Below are 20,060 nucleotides of genomic sequence, written 5' to 3' on the forward strand. Positions count from 1 at the left end.
CACACACACACACACACACATACACTCCCCCTCCCCCAAACACACATCTACACAATATATACACACACTATTTGACCTTGAAATGTTTCTTGTTCACAGAGCAGCTACATTAGCTCTGCTCCAGCCTCAACAGATTTTTTTCTTCAGCTCTCGGACTCCATTGTTCTTCTCGGAGCGGTCAGAAAGATTCCAGCGGTCTATTGTTGGAGCCCCGCACAGCCCGGAGACGGGCTTTGGTCTCTCTGTTGTTTCATCATCTGTCCCTGAACCGCTCTGTCTCTGTCCCCTCTGTGTTTCTTTCCCCCTCTGTGTATGTTTTCTTTTTTTCTTTTAATTTTTTTAGCTTAAATTTATTATTATTTTCTCGCTTGTTTTCTTGTTCTTCCCTGCTCTGATCTCGGCTTTCTTTCCTTCTGGTATCAGTCGGATTTGATTTACTTTTTTTTTAGCTCAAATAAACCTTTCTCTATTAAAAATATGCAGCTTCCGTCAGCAGGAAAACGCTTTTTATTTAAAAAAATAACAATGGTGATAAAAATGCACCATGATGGCCTACATTTTTGTTCAATTCAAGAAGCTCAGACTCCAATGATCGTTAGAATATTCCGATTATTATTATTATTATTATTATTATTATTATTATTATTATTATTATTATTATTATTATTATTATTATTATTATTATTATTATTATTATTATTATACAATTCATAATATCACAAAAAGATTTAAAGAAAAAAATCTTATGCAAAGGGCAAGGACCAAAGTCAGTACTGGATACTTGTAATGTTTGTGCCCTCAGGCATCGCTGCATTAAAAACAGGTCTGATTCGGTTCTGGACATCACTGCATGGGCTCAGGAACTATTTTGAGTGCACAGTTCTAAAGCCTGCCTCTCTGATGGTATTAGTGCCTATGGCCTGGGCAGCTTACTCATCTGGAAAGGCACCATCAATACTGAAAAGTATATACAGGTTTTAGAACAGCATATGCCCCAATCCAGATGATGTGTTTTTTGTTTTTGTTTTGTTTTTTTCAAGAAAGACCTTGCATTTTTCAGGCAGACATTGATACACTGTGCACTGCAAAACAGCATGGCTTCGTAGCAGAAAGCTCCAGGTCCTGAACTGGCCTGCCTGCTGTCCTGACTTCTCACCAATTGAAAACGATTTGGCACGTTATGAATTGAAATAATCCAGCAACAACAACTCAGCACCATTGATCTGCTAGGATGCTACATCAAACAGAAATGGAACAAGGTTCCCCTCCAAAAACTCCAACAAANGGCACGGTGCTGCTCCTGCGTGACGTGGAAAATTCAACTGTCCTTTAAAAAAAATACCCTCCCCCCCACCACCACCACCGTAGCAGTGGAGAGGGGGGAGAAAGGAAAAGAGAGAGAGAAAGAGAGAGAGAGAGAGAGAGAGAGAGAGAGAGAGAGAGAGGGGTGAAGAGGAGACACCGGGAAACGCCAACACAGAGAGAGAGAGAGAGGACGGGAAAAAGAGAGAAGGAGGCAGCAATAAAACAAATTTGGACGGGTGCGCGTCTCGCGGGTTGCTGTGGACACCGTGAGTAGATTGCGGAAGGAAGGAAGGGGACTGCATGGGGGGACAGAACTCTTCTTCTTCCTCTTCTTCTTCTACGCTGCTGCGCCGCCTTGTTCGCCCGCATCCCACCCAGTGACTCCCAGGCTTTAAAAAAAAAAGCGCCGTGGTAAATATGAGCTGAAAAACGCTCATCTTTCTCTGTGTTTTCTCATGGTTGCATGTTGTGTTGTTTACACATCACCCCCCCCCACACACACACACACCACCACCACCACCACCCCCACACACACCCATCATCAGCGGCCATTGTTTTACTATAGGGTTGGGAACGGGGAGGAGGAGGAGGGAGAGGGGAGCAGCGTGATGATGTTGGCCGATGGCTGTTTAGATTTTCAGGAACGCTCGCATGTTCATCTCCATCTTTTTCCCCCCATCGCCTCCCGCGCTCCTCCACATCTCTCTCTATCTGCCTGACTGTGTTCATCCATCCTATCTCTCTCCCTCCCTGCCTCCTGCTCCCCCTCTCTCTCTCTCGCGCTCTTTGCTTCTTCTTCCTTCTTTTTTTTCTCCCTCCCAGCAGCTACTTCTCCTGATTTATAGTGAGGCAGGGTGTCAGCGTGCGGCCGCGGCTGCCATTGTGTGTTTGTGACTGAGTGCTGTTGTTTATGGCACCGGCCGCGATAAATCACGACTTTCAGCGCTGTGGGAAGACGGTGAGGGTTAGAAACAGAGTTTGTGTGTGTGTGTGTGGGGGGGGGGGGGTGCTGACGGTCGATGGACCGATGAAACACACACGGAGGCGGAAGAAACAGAAGAGGAAGAGATCTACTTTTTCCCTCTTCATTCTCTTGTTGTCAATGTCTTCCTCTTGTTCTGCTCCTCCATCACACACAACCTTTAGGGATTTTTTCCCTCACGTTTTTTTTCCTTCTCTCTGTGAAAGTATTGGTCTTGAATAACTGCGGCGACCTTAAAGGAGGATTCGATTCAATTTGGAGCACCTCTACTTTCATGGCATGTGAAAAACAGGACTTATAGATTAATGAAATCTCACCCATTTAGAGAAGACGAGTTACGTTAAACATGTACATGACATAGGCTCTGTTCTGCTGATCCTCAGTTGCTATCAGGCCTTTGGTTTGATGTGAAATTTCAGCATAAAAAAGAGCCTGGACTCTTCATTGGCTTCTCGTGTAATCTTTTCCACTCTAACACCTTTCATTATTCTGCTTTTTTGTCAGATACATTTACAGGAGATCTAAACTCGAACTTTCTGTTTCTCTCTGTAAATGTGTGTGTGTGTGTGGTGTGTGTGGGGGGGTCCACTGTTTTTGGATGTGTGCTGGAACGGAGCTGACTGCCATTATTCATGTCAGCACCAAGTGCCTCTGCTTTAGCTCAAACCTCTCACCGTGACTCAGAGCGCTTTCCTTTCAAAAATACAGAGCAGAAAACAGGAAGTTTACAGTCCCAAATATATTAAAAGTGCCTGCTCTGCATGCGGCTGAGACATTGAACGCAATCACTCCATCAGCTCGTTTGTGCAGCCGTGTCTATTTTTAGTCTTTTCTCCCCGCTGCAGGAAGCAAGTGAGATGGGTGTGTGTGCGGTGGGGTTGGGGGTGTAAATAGAATTTCATCGGCTAAGCTCATAACTCACTTCGGTGTGTGTGACGCTAGTGTTGTGTTTGTGTTGTGAAAGCAGCTGGTGACACATGCGGAGCGCAATAAGGACAGCGGGAGACAGAGAATGTTTCAGCAAAAGGATTTTATTGCACACAAACAGGAAATGCTTTCACAGAAATCTTATTATTATTGTTATTGTTGTTGTTGCGTAAAAGTATTTTTACGCAATAAAATTGATAGCTAAATGGATGAATGGATCGGTGCTTCTTCTCCCTGTCTGTCTGTCTGTCTCCTGGCTCGGTGGCAGCCATCAGTGTAAACGTTAGTTTAACCAGATTAGAATGGGTCATTCCATCCCATAATAATTACAGCAGAAGCAGCGGAGGAGAGGCAGCGCTTCGTATCTTTGTGCGTATTCCTGCTGTTCGCCGCCGCGTCAAAAACAATATTTCCTCTCTTTTTTGTGGATTGTCAGAAACAAGTTGGAAGGGAGGTGGTGTGGGGGTGAAATCCTGTTTTTAAATATCTGTCCCGGTCGTTGCTGTGCGTGCTGGTTTCGGGGCTGCATGAGACGTTATATTACCAAACTCCAGCACTGCTAACTAAAAGCGCTAGGTTGAACTGAGCAGCAAATACACCGTCTGTTTCTGCTGAAAAGAAAATATCTGCTCGTCAAAACTAGCTGATATCGTTTAAGTATTCAGCGGGGTGTTGGTCTGACATCTGTTGTCGAAATCCTGCAGCTGAAAGAAGAAATGAGAGATAGGAAGCGACTGAAAAACTCCAAAAGATTTCGGAAAAAAATAAATATTATTGCTGCTGCAAACCATAAGAAAAGCGGATTGTATTTTATTTATTTATTAAACAGAAGACACGATAAGCTGAAGATGTTTTTTACATGGGATTTAGGATTTCTTTTTCAAAGTGGCCCTTTAAGAGGTTTAAGTCACTAATATCAGAGCGCGTGCTCTCAGGATCATCTTATTGTTTGCAGCAGATGCGATCAGTTATTGAGAGATGAGACAAAAGCAAAATAACAAAAATGTCTCGTTACATCCGCCGTAACTACGAGATGTAATAGAAAACAAATGTTCAAAGGCAAATTCGGATCGATCGAACCGAACCCTTCTGAACGACAGGCATGAAGGCATGCACGAGGCGCATCAACCCACTCACTGCTGAGAGCGGCGGCCATATTGTTCACCTCAACTTTTGTCTTTTAGCAAACAAAACACTACCCAACAAATCCAACAAACATGAAATAAATATATACGTATATATATATAAATATAAATATATATTCACAATTGACAATTTGTATTTACCATTTTCTTTCGTCAGCCGTTCTTGTTGAGTCCGAACCGGCCCAGACAGAAGAGCCTTTGGGTCACAAAAACCGAACGCGAAAAATAATAAAAAAAAAACAAAACAAAGCCGAAATCAAACAAACAAACAAAAAAAAAATATATTTTTTAGGATATATGTATTTCAAATGCTATGTTGACTGGGTTGTATTTGTATATACAAGATACATTGAAATACGTTTAAAAAGAAGATCCTAAAAATTACATTTGCTAATTTTACTTTTTGGACATACGTTTTCTCTTTATAGACTCTAATATGGTGAAAAAAACAACAACATCTGCATCTGTTCTTGACAACTTTTGGTTTGAGAATAAATCATGTCAGGACAGATCAACATAAATCAAAGCTGCACAGAGACGACACTGATGTGGTCAAATCTGCGTTTATTATTATTATTATTATTATTATTATTATTATTATTATTATTATTATTATTATTATTATTATTATTATTATAAATCTTACAGTTTTCCAGATTTCCAGTGCCGTGCTCCACGCGCTTCCGTGATTCCTCCACGTGCGGAAATGCTCACACCGCCAGAAATAAATCAACGGAAAGCTTTGCGTTCATTTATAATCTTTATGGCGGAGGAAAAGAGTCCTTTCTCGTGAAAAACGATCGACTGGAACCGAATCAGGCGGCTACAGAAAGCTCGCTTTTTTTCTTTTTTCCGCCGGGTGGCGATTAGAGCCGGAAATAAGAGAAGCGCGCGCGCGGGTTTGCCGTGTTGCTGTTGTTTTCTTCTTTAATCAGGGTTGAGACACCAGACACAAGGACTCACTGACGAACTTCATCTTTCTAGTCTTTATTCCACTGTCATCGTCTCCCTCGCGCTCTGTTTTTAGTGTGTGCGCGTGTTCGTGCGTGGCAGGGGGCAAGTCTATACGCGTTGCGTGGGCAGAGAGAGGGTACAAAGGGCACAATGAGACAGACAGACGGAAATCAAAGCCAAGAGCATCAGTTTGCGAGGATTTTTATCTGAAGATGTTGGATAACGGTGAACAAAGACATCGTGGCCGTAAATGAAATAACCAAATAATCAAATAGCTGGTAAAAATAGTGATTTTCTAATTAACTAACATGTCTGCCGTGGTTCCTTTTGCCTCTCCCGATGTTCCGTTTGTGTTGCGGGATCTGTTAGGCCTTTTTCAGTCATTTCAGTCCAAATAAGAATAAGAACCGCACCAACTCCGCACGCTCTGACGGATCTCTGAAAGGGGTTTGAAGTTTTAGGGTTAATTCTTGGTTACCCTGTGATAAGTTTTTTAAAATCACAGTGGTCGCGTTTTTGCAGTTAGATTTGCAGATTGTCACGACCCTTGCATTAATTGAAGATGTGCTTTCTCTCTCTCTCTCTCTCTTTGACTTCCTCACATACAGAATAATTCAGTTCGGAGTTCGAAATGTAATTTGCCCAAATCCAATAAACCCGTAAAGGCTCCGTTTCCATCCTGAACGAGAGGAGAGAGAAAGTTGCAGCAGAATGTCTGCTCTCCGTCCCGAACCTTCCTCTCCTCTGATTGAGCTCAGTTCGATGCCATGTAAGGACCAACATCTGGCCTTAATGCTGTTCGGACGGAACCCACACTCTCTCTCTCTCTCTCAACCCCGTGGCCTTTTCTCAGCAGCTGGTCCAGAGCCCGGTTCAGGAACAATTCACGCTGTCAATCCGCCGGCGGCGCACCAGAGAGGAAAACACAAAGCGAAGAAGTAAAAAACTGATGATGATGATGATGGAGGAACGAACATGGTGAATGAGGCTCATCTATATTAGCAGTTTTGGTTTCTATAAAGGCAGGAAGGTGCCGCGAACGCACCACGAAGAGTATTTCAGTGAGTTATGAGCTGGGAGGAAAGGAATGAAAGGTCAGAGCAGGACTGTCAGCATCAAACAGGAACCAGTGAGAAATCGAGGAACTGCGATCTGCTTTAATCCTCCAAGGCTGGTTCTTGTGGACCCCGTTTGGGTTCGTAGTCCGAACGTCAGCTGTGGTTTCAAAACAGAATCGCAGAGGAAGATTTACAGCCCCGGCCGCGCTTCTGAGCAAGGCACAGAGCAGCTCTGTGTGCACGGCGGTAGGGGTGGGGGTGGGGATCCTGGGTGCACGCACCGTGTATGTGTGTGTTTCTTTGAAGGTAGAGTAGTCCAACAAGCCTCAGAGCGCGCAGTCCCCGTCAGCCTGTGCTGTAGGTAAGCTGGAATGTTGATTTATGACGAGCCTCGGAAGATTTATATCATCTACCAAACGCTGCTGAGAGATTGACGCCTAATAGTTCCATAAGAACTGGCGCTGGTTCCGTTCAAATGTCGGCTTTAGTTGGAAAAAAATCTTCAGCAGAGCTTTTGATCAAATTTTGAGAAACCAAACCAAGTCTCCGAAGAATGCGCGCATCGCACGCACCGGAAATCGGTGGCAAAATGTGTCCCAGGAAAGGATGGAAGTGTCCGTAACTGCAGCTTTGTGGTGCCGGTCCCGTCCAAAGCGGAGTGCGTCCAGTAGGGGGAATTAAAAAAGAAAAAAAAAAAAGACAACGCGAGGAGATCCAGCAGGAGAGACACGCTGACGCGGAGCAGGTAAGGTGCGTTGGGATGCTTCTCACTCAGTGTCCCGGCGTGTGTTCACGAGGCGTCCCCCGTCCCACGCTCCGCCGCAGGACATGTCATTAATTATCTGCTGTGTGGCTGTGTACGCGCTCAGACTATCCATAAGGTGTGCGCGCATGTAGGCAACTTAAATGGCCATTTTTTTCTGTGTGTGTGTGTGTGTGGCAACTGAGGACAGATGACTCAGAATAAGACGGCTAAGAGACAAAGAGTAGGAAAAGGCGCCACACTACGCGCTCTTTCTGAGGAGGTTACCTGCAGGACGAAGACAGCTTTGGACAGGGAGGTGTTATGGGATGTTTGTGAGCTCGTGACAGAGAGGAACTGAGCTGCATTGAATAGGGACTTGATGACTGACTGCAAAGAAACAAGATGCGTGTTAGCCCAGCTGTGATTTATGATAGTGTGAACAGATTGCTTACTCAAGAACACCCCCCCCCCTTTTTTTTACACTTCTCTAAAGTGTTAAGTCCTTTCCTGCCCCTCTCCACCGCCCAACATTCAGCAAATGTTCAAATGACTCTAAAAAGTTTAACCTGTAACTGAACTAAAACACGCAACAACGTCAGAAAAAATAACCTTTTTCTCTGGACAGGTGAAACTTTTGGTCAGTTACAAGGCAAACTTAAATTATAATAAATTAAAACATGTTTATATTTAAAGGACTGACCTGTCAACCATGAAAATAGTGTTATGCGCAGACTCACGCGCTATCATGGAGGTGTGCTGCCATTCCTTCACGCTCTAAGTGTGCGTTATGTAGGACTCTCAGCTACTACCACTTCAAATTTGAGCTCAGTAGATAAAAAAAATGACTGAATTATAAACATCTTTGTATTGGCTAATATTAGCTGTGGTTGCCATCTTAAATCGGACTGACTTTAAAAGTTGATAATTTATGGACGTATATTCAATGATTATTTCCTAAAGGTTATATGACAATCAGTCCAGTAGTTCATAAAAAACTTTGCTAACAGAAAAACAGAGTTGACTTCAAGAGTTAGGAAAGATCAAGAGTAATGAGTAGCACTTGGAGTGTGTTGAATGACTCTCAGCTACTACCACACTAAATTTTAGCACACAATCTGTAAAATAGGCTATGGCATAGCCATTTTGTGTTTTCTCAGTTCAATTGGCTTTGGCAGCCATCTTGAATTTGGTTAACACCAAAACAATCAATTTTAGATGCAGATGCAGTTATTTTCTGAAGGTTTGTTATTGTCTGCTTTCACCTCTTGGGAGCAGGCGATAATCATTTCAGACGTTTTGGACAGTAACATTTTTTCTTCTATGAATACATGAAACTTTTGACCAATTTCATGGCATTACACTGATATAAAAAAAGAAGGTATGCAAATTAATATTGATAGGACAATTATGTGTTTTATTCTAAAATTAATACAATCTTTGGAATTTAAATGTTAACCAGCTGATCACAAGTCCTTTGACTTTTTCAGTACTTAATTCATTTATTTATTTATTTTTCAATTTTGAAAAAAAAAAAAAAAAGAATGTAGAAGAATTTACATAACTCATCTGTTAAGTCTTAACATTGTTTATTATGATTGTAGTCATTGAAATTTAGGACATTTGCAAAGATTAAAGACAAAACAACCTGTTCTTTTTAGCTGGAGTATCCTTTTACAGCTTAGCATTAGCTGGGAAAAAATGCAAATATATCCAGCAGTAATGGATATAAGACGCACAAAACAGTGGAGCACAAAAAAAATGAAATGGTTTGTCTTCATCTTTTATCAAGTTATTTGCTTGCATCTATTTATGTGATCGTGTATATGTCTGTTAGCAAAATATCTCATGATCCACTGAACAAATTGTAATGAAATGTTTAGAAATCATTGGATGTACATCTACAACTGATTAACTTTTGGCATCAACTCGATTTAAAATGGCTGCCACAGCTAACTGAATTTTAAAACCACAAAAAAGCTATACCTTCATCAATTATGCATACATTGTCTTAAACTTGTATAGTAGTAGCGCAGACTAATCCACAACAAATATTTTGAACTGTAATCTGTGATTTTGTAAGATCTTTGTCCAAAGTATTGCTATTAACTATTTGGAGTCAACTATGTCTGTCTGTTAGCAAAATATCTAATGGAAGACTCGACAGATTGTAATCAAACTTTCAGTAAATAATAATTGGAGAAACATCTAAAACTAATTAACTTTTGCAGCCAATTCAATTCAAAATGACCCCTGCAGTCCACTGAGCAAAATACAAAAATAGCTACAATTCAGCAATTTTACAAATATTGTGCTGAAGGTTGGCATGGTAGTAGCTGAGAGTCACTCAGAACACTTACCCCCTGGTGCTAAACATTGTGCAAAACTTTCACTTAAAACTTTAGCACTAACTGTTGGAGTCGACCCTGTTTGTCTGTCATCAAAATATCTCATGAACTTTGTGAAACTTTCAGGGGATAATTGTTGGATATACATTTACACCTGATTAATGTTTAGAGTAAATTTAACTGAAGGTGTCTGCCACAACTAATCAATATCAGCCAACACAAAAATGGTGATAACTTAGTCAGTTTTACATATATTTAGTTAAACTTTGATGTGGTAGTAGCTGAGAGTCATTCACAACACCATCTCTGACCATGGCATCTTGCGATATAATGGGATTTTAGAAATGCTTGCCCAGGCAAACAACTGCATCATTTCTCAACATAAAACTATAATTCTAGCATTAAAGGTGGTGGGTGATATGCATTTCCTCTAGAAATGCCCTATTGATGGCAAGTCTAGTGTACATACTCACATTCAAAATCCTGCCAACCTTTGTAAGTTTTTTTTTCTTCTTTTTTTAATGGCTTCCAACATCATGCTCTATTGTAACCTTTTCTAAAACGCTTACATGTTTTTTTATTCAATCACCCTTCCAAAAACAATGAAAACATCTTAAGAATAATTGCCTGATGTGCTGCATTTCATCTGAAGTAACTAGTGGTCGACTCATCCGTCAGCTTGCCTGACCTTGGTGGTTTCTGCTCAATACCTGCACAGAAACTCGAAAGGCTTGGAAAAACCAGCAGTTACTCCAACAAATCTGTGACTTAATTGATTTTTTCATACATCACTGACAAACTACGGGCAAAACACAATCAGGGTAAAGTAGAGGGGGCACGGACGCCTAACACTGTTGCAGTGTGTGATGGCTGACAGGTCTGGCACAGGTCCATTCAGGGATCCATTCAGCCATTTCTCCTGCTGTAACAGGCTCCACAGCAGGCCTGTCTGCTGCCGGGCCAAGTGGCCTGATTATATTACAACTGCTGCTGTTTTGTTCCTGTCCACGTCCCAGAAGAGAGGAGCATGTGGTTGGGAAACTGATACAGGCCTGTTGTAGTGAACAGTGCACATACTTCAACTCGTCCAATAGAATCCAGGGTTCAGTTTTATTCTCTGAATGAAGTGAGAGCCTAAAGACTGAATTTAGTTCATTAGGCCAAGAAACAAATATGGCTAAAATTCAAAATGCAAACAATTACAAGTTAAGGCCTTAGCAAAACTAGATCAGTTGTATATGGTCATCTATCAAACATTTCTGAGAGTTGTATGAAAACCTTTAGCACAATATCTGTAGATTTGACAGAATTATAGCCAATTTTGTCTTTTCTAAAGTTAGCTTGCTGTGGCTACTCTCTTGTATTGGAAATAGGAAATGTTTTTTGATATTTTTTGATATTTTTACTCTGTCAAGCGCTTCATGAAATATTTTGCTAACAGACAAACAGGGCTGACTCCAAAACTGAATGCTAAAGTTTTCAGCAAAGATTGTGTGCAATGTTTAGCCCTTGGAATATGTGATGAGGATGTGTCTCAGCTACACCAAGTTTTAGCTCAATATCTGCAAATTTGACAAAGTTGTATCCAATTTTATACTTTTTGAGTTTCGTTGATTATGGCATCCATTTTGAATCATGTTGACTCCAGAAGTTAATCAGTTGCAGATGTGTATCCAAAGATTATTTGCTGCAAATTTTATTAAAATTTGTCCAGTGCTTCATGAGATATTTAGTTATAGATTTAGTCATGTATATGAACACACAGACACAAGCAAAAATGTTGTTGTTGATCTTTGCCTTTTTGTTGCGGGCGATAAATGTAGGCATCTGAGTCATTCTCAGAGGATTTAAAGTTCCTCTGTAGGTCTAAAGTCTAATTTAAACCCTCTGATGATAATGTTTAGCAGTTTACACAAAGTTCTATCCTGTCTCCTATCAGACATAAAATATTAGGTAGTATTTAACAGGGGATTTACTTTCCATTTCACTCCTAATTCTAAGGAATCACTATAATATTTTAAACTCCAGAAACATGTTCATTCGTTTCAAGGCTATTAATATATTTTTAAAATAGCATTTTTTCGCTATAAGACTCATTTGCAGGAAATAGTACAAAAACACAAAAAGGTTCAAATTATATCAAGCTAAGTTAAATCCATTTCAGTTCAAAACAGATCCAAATACAAATTCAGTTAGAATCAATTATGTCCTTTTAACAATCAGATCCTGTTTTACTATAAAATCCCAATTAGTTTATATTATTTGTAAGCCTCTTTCACTGTAAGAACTCTTTCTCTCCCACACCCACCCTCACACACACTCAATCAAGCCAACAAGCAGCCACATTTATCCATGTTGATCCAGCGCCCGACAGACTTGGTGAACTCAGCACTTTTTGCAGGCCTGGAACAGAAAGGACAGCTTGACCCCTGCACCACACTTCTATGTGCCCCCCCCCTTCTCTCTCAATGTCCTGATGATGTCGGCCTTCCTTTGAGTTTGTGGTTAAAGATTAGCATCTCTGATAAAGATTAACTGTGTGAAAAGCGAAGGAGCTGATGGCATGATTTTTTTTCTTCAGTATTGTTTTCATATTAAAGAACACAGGAAACAATCCTGAAGAAACAGTGGAGGGTTTGAGATTAATGATAATGTGTTAATAATATAACACTAAATGAAATCATATAATATGTGATGCACTGCAGGTGGATAAACTGCTCTGAAAAAGTTATTTTCACTTTGTTCTGTAAAGTGTTTTTGTGGTGACGGACATCATTTTATTTATTTATTTGTTTATTATTTTTAACTGAGAAAAAGGGAGCTCCTCACTCCCCACTGAGACACACTTATAAATGCAATATTATGTAAAAGTGCCAATTTCCTTCCTAAGGGGACTATTTAGAATTATGAGAAGGGAGGAAGGAGATGAGAATATATTTCATTTTTCAAACGTCCTCTACAGTGAAAAAAGTTGAACTAGAAGACGTCGCAACACATTAAACAGGCTTATAAAAATCTGCAAAATTCAATTTAATGTTGTTTTTTTGTTTTGTTTTGTTTTGTTTTGTTTTTCTTTTTTGGTTTAAGCTTCAAAAAGTCACCACAGAGGGACCAAAAAGCCACATGTTGCACACCCCTGATCTAGGAGGACAGTGCAAAAACAACAGCTGTTTTTTTATTTTATAACCTTAAATAAGAACACAGATACATCAAATCTGGATTGTATTTCTCCTCATGTGCAGGTGTTCAAGTAGAGGTAAACAACAACGTGTAACTGATGGCTCCTTGTAAGAAAGGCTTTGGACAGCCGGGAGTCTGTGTCCAATTTAGTGAAAATAAACAGACTACTTATGAAAGGTTGTTGGTTCATTCAATCAATGTTCCAATAAATAAATAAATATGTACCACTTTCAATTGGTTGGCCTTATAAATAACTTACAAATTGTTAATAATACAGGAATTAATTAAGCTTTAAACACTTAATAAGCAATAATAAGCAATTAGAGTGCATTAGGTAAAGAGGACAATACTTACCTTTTTCCTGCTAAACAGTGAACCAACAGATATCTGTACTCTGTTCTTACTGTTTACCGTTTTATTATTTAGAGATTAAATAGCAAATATTTGTCAGTAAGCTATGTAAGACCTATGATAAGTTTGTTTAGGCATATGAAGTTATTTAGGTAAAAATAAATAAGGTGTGCAACTGGCAAAAAAATACGTTACCTGAGCAAATAGAAGTACTGCACTTTATCTTGCCAAACAGTGGAGCAGCTGCACTGTATGAACAGTCTTGTAACTGGTTTAGAAATGCATTTGGATGCTTAAGTGTTTACAAACTCAGAAATACCCCATTTATAAAACATTAAAGCATTGTTTTATAAAAGTACTTTTATTTTAAAGTTGTATCAATAATAATAATAATAACATATATATGCCAAAATATACCAGATTTCAACTTTTTGATGCCACTTTTTCAAGGCTGGTTATTTAAAGATGTTAGTTTATCAGAAAATGCAGCTGTTTCAGAAAGAATGTCTGATTGAAATGTGTGCATCATCCGGCTGAAGCTGGTTGAGGGGGTTGAAATGTGTTGCAGTTCTATGTTTGTCGTCGCTTACCCATGTGGTGTGGTAGGGGGTGCGTGTGTATGTGTGTGTGTGTGTGTGTGTGTGTGTGGTGTTGTTAATGATGCTGCCTGGCCATTAAAGCTCATTAGACTTCAAAAAACACAAGTTATATACTCTGAAAATGTTTTATTGTTGTGTGTGTGTGTGTTTAAATAATGAAACCAGTACAAACATCAACATATAGGAACAGTAGCGTTGTTAACAGTGGGACTTAAAGTTCAGGTCTTACTGACCCCAAAGAGGTCTCACCTTAGGAGTGGAACTATCCTGTGATATTGAACATTGGTTTTGTTTTTAGTTATTTTTTTTTGTTTGTTTGTTTTTTTTTTGTGCCTTTTTTAATAAGACCAAAACATAGAGCTGTGTTTCTTAGGAAACAAAAGAAAAAGCAAGATAAATGACTGATAAATAATGGAGCTCTAACTAAACCACGAGGATCATTTGAAAAGAATGTAGGAGGCCTGAAGCACACTGATGCTACAGAACAGGAGGTCAAATCTAGAAACTAGATCCGCTCGGGGCAATATGCTCAACACAAAGGCTGCATGAGGTCAAAGGAGTCTAACATCATTCTAAGCTGTTACCCACCCCCCACCCCTGCCCCAAACACTACTACAGTACTGGTACATTTATGCTCCGTATTCTTTTATTTGTTAGAAAACATTTCTACTTTTAAAATTAAAGGTCTAGTATTCCTTGAATGAGTGTTTATTTCCCAGGCCTTTCATGTCAGAGTTTTAAACTGAAATCATTTTATGATAAGAAATGAGGGAGTTGTAGGTGTTTTAGTCAAACTTTTAAAATAATGTTATGTGTAATCTTATGATACCAGTAAATGTTAAGCTCAGCGTGTGTGTTGGTAATGACTCTCAGCTACTACCATATCAAATCTTAGCTTAATATCTGGAAAGCTGACTTAGTTGTGAAGTTTCTAAGGTCAGTTGGCTGTGGCGACCACATTAAATTGGGTTGGCTCCAAATGTTAATCAGTTGTGGGTGTACATCCAGTGAATTTTTTCTAAACATTTTATTAAAATTTATTTGGTGGTTAAAAAGATATTTTGCTAACAGACCAACAAAGTTGACTCCAACACTAAATGCAAAAGTTTTAAGCAAAGATTTTGTGCAATGAGTAGCACTTCGAGTATGTGATCTGAATGAGTCTTAGCTACAACTACTCTAAATTTTAGCACAATATGTGTAAATTTGACTGAATCAGAACCATCTTTGTGTTTTTTGGGATCAGTTAGTTGTGGTGGCCATCCTGAATTAGATAGGCTCTAAAAGTTAAACAAAGTTTTTGATCAATTTTTAGTGCTCTGAATCTATGCTGTGGATCACCCAGAGATACTAACACACCGAATGTTAGGTCAAAATCTGTAAAATTAACTGAGGTATATCCATTTTTGTGAGGTTATTTTTCAAGATTAGTTGGCAGCCATCTTGAACCAGGTTGACCCATTGCTGAGAAAAGCAATGAATGTACATTGTGGTCATGGCTCTTTGTTTGCTTCATAAACCAAATCTGAGATACCATAAACCAAACGTCCTTGTTGTTTTGCCGTTTTAGTAGCTAGAAGGTCCTTAGGATACTTCACTAGTGCTGCCTAAATAGGTACTTTCATTGCCACCACTGATCACCATCACTGACTTCAGTTTCCACAAGGGTTCTCAGAATATTCTCCAGTACAGTTTTTTTTTCAAGTAGTTTCTGAATGGAGCCAATATTGTAATTTGGTTGGATCGATCATCTTCATCCCTGCCTTTTAGCTTTCCATCACAGTTTTTCTTTGAAGCATGGGACTAGAAAGTTTATAGAATGTTATGAGCAGCAACAGCCCTCATGTGATGTCCTCATGGCTGACTTGCATACAGAGATACTATCAGACCTGATTCTGTGTGTATCTGTGTGTGTGTTTGACTGACCTGCCTGCAGCTCAGATCTATATCTGACTCTATATCTGACTGAAAATATCATGAAGATAATCTGACAACAAAAACCACAGACCTTTGGGCAGCAGACATCTTTTATTTGCATTTTATATTTTCAGTAAAAACAGAAACTTCACTTAGACTGGATTTTTCAAACAATTAAGAAATGCCATTAAACAGAATATTGGAACACAGCAGCAAACATGCCTTTTTCCCAACATTTTTTGGTGTGTTGCTGCATCATGCAATACTGCACCCTAACCCTAACCCTAAAAATGGTATTTCAAGATGAAAACTAACCTTAGTGACATTTGCAAACTGGTCAATCATTAAAATCTGTCATTTTTTTCCAGGGTCAAAGGTTGTTTTTTGACATCCATGTTACAGTATGTGATTGCTACAGTGAGAATCTTCTCAGGTTGATGATAATTTGCCTTAAAATTAAAATACATTAACACTGACAGTAAAGCTACAAGATCTTACTTTCTAGATCTAGATTGGCAGTTTTTATCAACCACCACAGAAAAGCAAAGTCAAATGACAATACATGCGCCAGTGCGTGTGTGTATTTGTGTGTTCTGTTGCCAAAATATAAAATTCTATAGAAATCTTCAGAAATGAATCATTGGCTATACATCTACAACTAATTTAAATTTGGAGTCAACCTGGCTCAAGATGGCCACCACAGCCAACTGACCTTAAAAAACACAAAAATTGCTATATTTCGATCAGTTTTACAGATATTGTGCTAAACACTAGCATTAACTGTTGGAGTCAATCCTGTTTGTCCGTTAGCAAATCATCTCATGAATCACCAGACAAATTTTTAATGAAACCTTCAGAAAGCAATTAATCTTTGTACATCTACAACTAATGAACTTTTGTAGTAAGTCCAGTTTAAGATAACTGCTATAGTTAATCAACATGAGTCAAAAGAACAATGGCTATAACTCTGTCAATTTACAAATATTGAGCTAAAATTTGATGTAGTAGTAGCTGAGAGTCATTCACAACACATACCTGGAGGGTGGTATGAACAGTATTGCATGAGATCGCAGAAAACATGTTTTCTTTTTTATAATCAAAACAGCTGCAACATTTCTCAACATAAGATGATCTTAGTCTAAAACTCTGGGATGAAAGGCAACATGAATGCTAGACCTTTAATAATTATGTGTCTTTGAGACTGCATTTCACTGAGTTTTAAAAATCAAACACTGAAGGAACATCAAAACTGAAAACTGGACTCAGTTTCTCTAAACACTGTGGTGAGATAAGGTGTGTGTGTGTAAGTGTAGGGGGCGGGGGACCTGGGTGAGGGTAAGCACCACATCAGAAATAAAAGATAAGAGTAAAAAGAAGTGGCTCTGGACAAAGTTTGCTGCAACTCATGACTTTTTGACGTAAAGCTGGAGCAAAATGGTTCTTTTTTGAAGTGGTTTAGATTTAAGATCATAAAAACAACATACATTGACTTTCTCGATTATTTTCAGATTTTGGTGCATCTTTTCATCTCTCAAAGCCCCAATCCTGCTGCTTTCTGTTTATTGATGCTCCAACAGAAATTTCTTGCAGGGCTTTTGTGTTTGCTTTTAAACTTTCAGCACATCTAGAGCCGCACATTATTTTGGGTCAGGGTCCAGATAGTGTCTGAACCCACCCCCCACTACCCTTCTTCCTCGGCTCCCATTTTGACTCCTCAGCATTTCGGGGGCCTCTGGAGGAGGCCTCCTCTCTTTGTCTCGGCCTGTTGAGCGTCCGCTAAGCTCCCTGCATCATTTTCAGCACAACTTCAGATTAGTTCTCGCCTCCTGTTCCGCGCCGTCAGAGGGGCTAAAGAAGGAGGGCGAGACACTCGTGAGAGGCGGTGCTGCTGTGACCGGGATGGAGCGGAGCGAGAGCTGTGCGTGAGTGGAAACTGTAAAAAGTGTGATTTTGAGGCAGCTGAAGTGCCGGCCCTGCTGCTGCGGGGATTCTGTGCTTTTTTTGATTTATGTGTTGAAGGAGAAGCTGTCAGGCGCAGAAACAGGCGCACAGTGAGACACACAAGCTGTGATTTGAACAACCTGACGCAATAAGTACAGAGCTTTTTATTTGCTCCTATATTATTATATAATTAGAACGCGCATGCGACATGAAGGCAACACTGACTTGGCCCAGGATGAATTTATGACTGATGCTGCAGGGATAAATCTCCCTTTTCCTTGGTTTGATGTTTAAGAACCTTTAGAATTCGTTTTTATGGGGATTGTTGCGTTTTCAGGATGTTGTGCAAAGGAGCTGCATCGAAATAATCGACGCTCTGGTATTTCGTTGGTTTGTGTTTGAGTTGTTCCTGCTTAAGTTGCTGATTTAGTATCATTTCTTTTATTATCGCTGTTTATTTCCGCTTTCAATTATTTGGCCATTCATTCAGAGTGTGGATGAGGATTGCTCTTTCTTTCTGTCCCTATTTCTCTAAATGTATTAATGATGTTTATCTACTTGATGGTGCGCAAAGATTATTGTTGGAGAAAAAAAGGAAAAAGAAACTTGCAGTAGAAAAAAAAAACATTTTGGGAATAAAGTGTAATGTGATTTCATCTCACGTCACACCCTTTCTCATCCAGCCTTATCTTTCTCTGCGCTGCTCTCTAGTTCGAAAATGTTCGATTAAGGCTCGACGCTTTATATTCGTATTCACAGTTATTTTCATGTGTTTCTTTATTTCTTTATCATCTCTTGTCTTAAATTTCCTTGTTTATCCTAGTCTTTTTCGGAGCTGTCTGGAAGCTGTTTTTATTTATCTTTTTAACGACCAATGAGGGGGAAAACGGGGGAAAACTCTCAGTGAGTGCTGCTGTCTTTTTTTTTCTTCGCCTAAAACAAACTCGGAGACCTATCTGTAGTCTGATTCAGTGACAAATGACAGATCCCTTAAAAAAAAAGCTCAAAGAGTGATTAGATACACCACAAATAATTGGGAAAATTCCCAGAAATGTGGCCATTTCCACATCTTCTACTTATTTATTTCGTTTTTATTTGTATTTTTTCGTATAAACCCAACAAATAGCTCATTGTTATTACTAGTACTGTTTTTTGACTGACTGGCTTAATATGATTGCATTAGCATGGAGGTGTAGTGAGTGTGAATAGGTGAATAGTGAACGCAATATTATGTAATGTAATAACAAACATGGCCCAGTTGCTCGGGTGACAGACAGTTATTAAAATAACACGTTTCTATTTGCAGTAATGACACTGATGCTGACAAAAAGAGTCATAATTACAAAAGCTAACATGGTACTTGTCCATGTGGTGTCCGTATAAAAGGCATACATGAGGAATAACTACGATAGTTTTAGGAAGAGTTGGTTAAAAATAATATCAATATTAACAATAATAATAATAAAAAAAAACTCCAGCAGCAAACATGGCGCTGACAAGGTGATTTCCACGAAGCCGGAATCAGAGGAAATTCCTTTGTGTCATTCCCTGTGACCTCCATGTCTGAAATCCCAGTGGGAAGAAAAGAAAAACTGGATTTGTACAGATCTGCGAGGCACCGAGACAGAGCTGTGAAAGCCAATATCCGGGACTCAGTGCGAAACCCAAACCGTCGACATGCGTCTGTTATCCAAAGAAAAACGAAGGATCCCTGCCTTCATTTTACAAGCACGAGCCTGCTGTTGCAAGTCAGCGCAGAGTCACAGTGGAATCCTCCGTGCGCCTGTTTCTCCACGGTTCTGTTCTGAGGATGGAGACAAAAAAAGAGCTGATTAACCGTTTGGTTAATGAGTGATGAGGGTTTTCAGCACATCCGTCGGTCCGTGCAGAGGCTGCTTTTTTGTTCTTTTTTTGTTTTTTGGTGAAGAAAAGTTGCAGACGGACACATTTCAGGCTCCCACCTTCCACCTACACCGAGCTCATCCTCTCATTCAGCAGAGCGCAGCCGGAGCTATCTGTTTTAACTGTTTACACACCCGCGTGCGCGTGCGCTGCTGGGCACAAGGGAACTCATAAATCTTGTGTAGGCATAAAAACGACACGAGAAGCGTCCTGCATAATAAAAATAGAGAAGTGAGAGAGAAGAGGAGGAGAAGGAGGAGGGAGTGTGCACCTTCATATTTTCATTTCCATTTTGGTCTCTGTCTGTTCCCTTCTGGGTGCTCCTGCTTTTTTATAGCCCGCAACAAAAAGGCAAAGGCGAACGATAATGCTTTTGTTTGTGTGTGTGTGTGCGCTTGTCTTTTAGTAAAATATCTCATGAACTACTAGACGGGCTTTAACAGAAAACTGGCCGCCACAGGCAACTGACCTACAAACGTATTTAACTATTAATTTTACAGATTTTGAGTAAAAATTTGGAGTAGCCGATAGTGATCCCAAAAAAATACCCTGAACGCGAACAGATTGTGCACGGTTTCCTGGAGTCAACTCTGTCTTTAGCAAAATATCTCGTGCACGACCTGACGAAATGTGACTAAGCTGTCAAAAAGTAACTACTGGGTGTACGTTTAAAAGTAGTTATTCAGATTTTGAGCTCATTTTGATGTCG

The 20,060-nt window shown here is 39.7% G+C and overlaps 1 protein-coding gene across 7 annotated transcripts in view; it reads left to right on the forward strand.

The window, feature by feature from the left end:
* Positions 1-20,060, forward strand: part of hoxb3a (homeobox B3a) — a 54,890-nt gene that overhangs the window by 20,956 nt on the left and 13,874 nt on the right. The window contains exon 1 of one of the 7 annotated variants that reach the window (XM_037978506.1): positions 1,492-1,716. The exons of 5 other annotated variants lie outside the window; for them this stretch is intronic. The gene's annotated coding sequence lies outside the window, so the exon portion shown is untranslated. Of the gene's footprint in view, positions 1-1,491; positions 1,717-5,011; positions 7,117-20,060 lie in introns of those variants that run through there. One more of the 7 variants, XM_017434425.3, reaches the window with a different exon arrangement.

This window comes from Kryptolebias marmoratus, linkage group LG12, assembly GCF_001649575.2.
Source record: "Kryptolebias marmoratus isolate JLee-2015 linkage group LG12, ASM164957v2, whole genome shotgun sequence".
In the NCBI taxonomy this organism is placed as follows: Eukaryota; Metazoa; Chordata; class Actinopteri; order Cyprinodontiformes; family Rivulidae; genus Kryptolebias; species Kryptolebias marmoratus.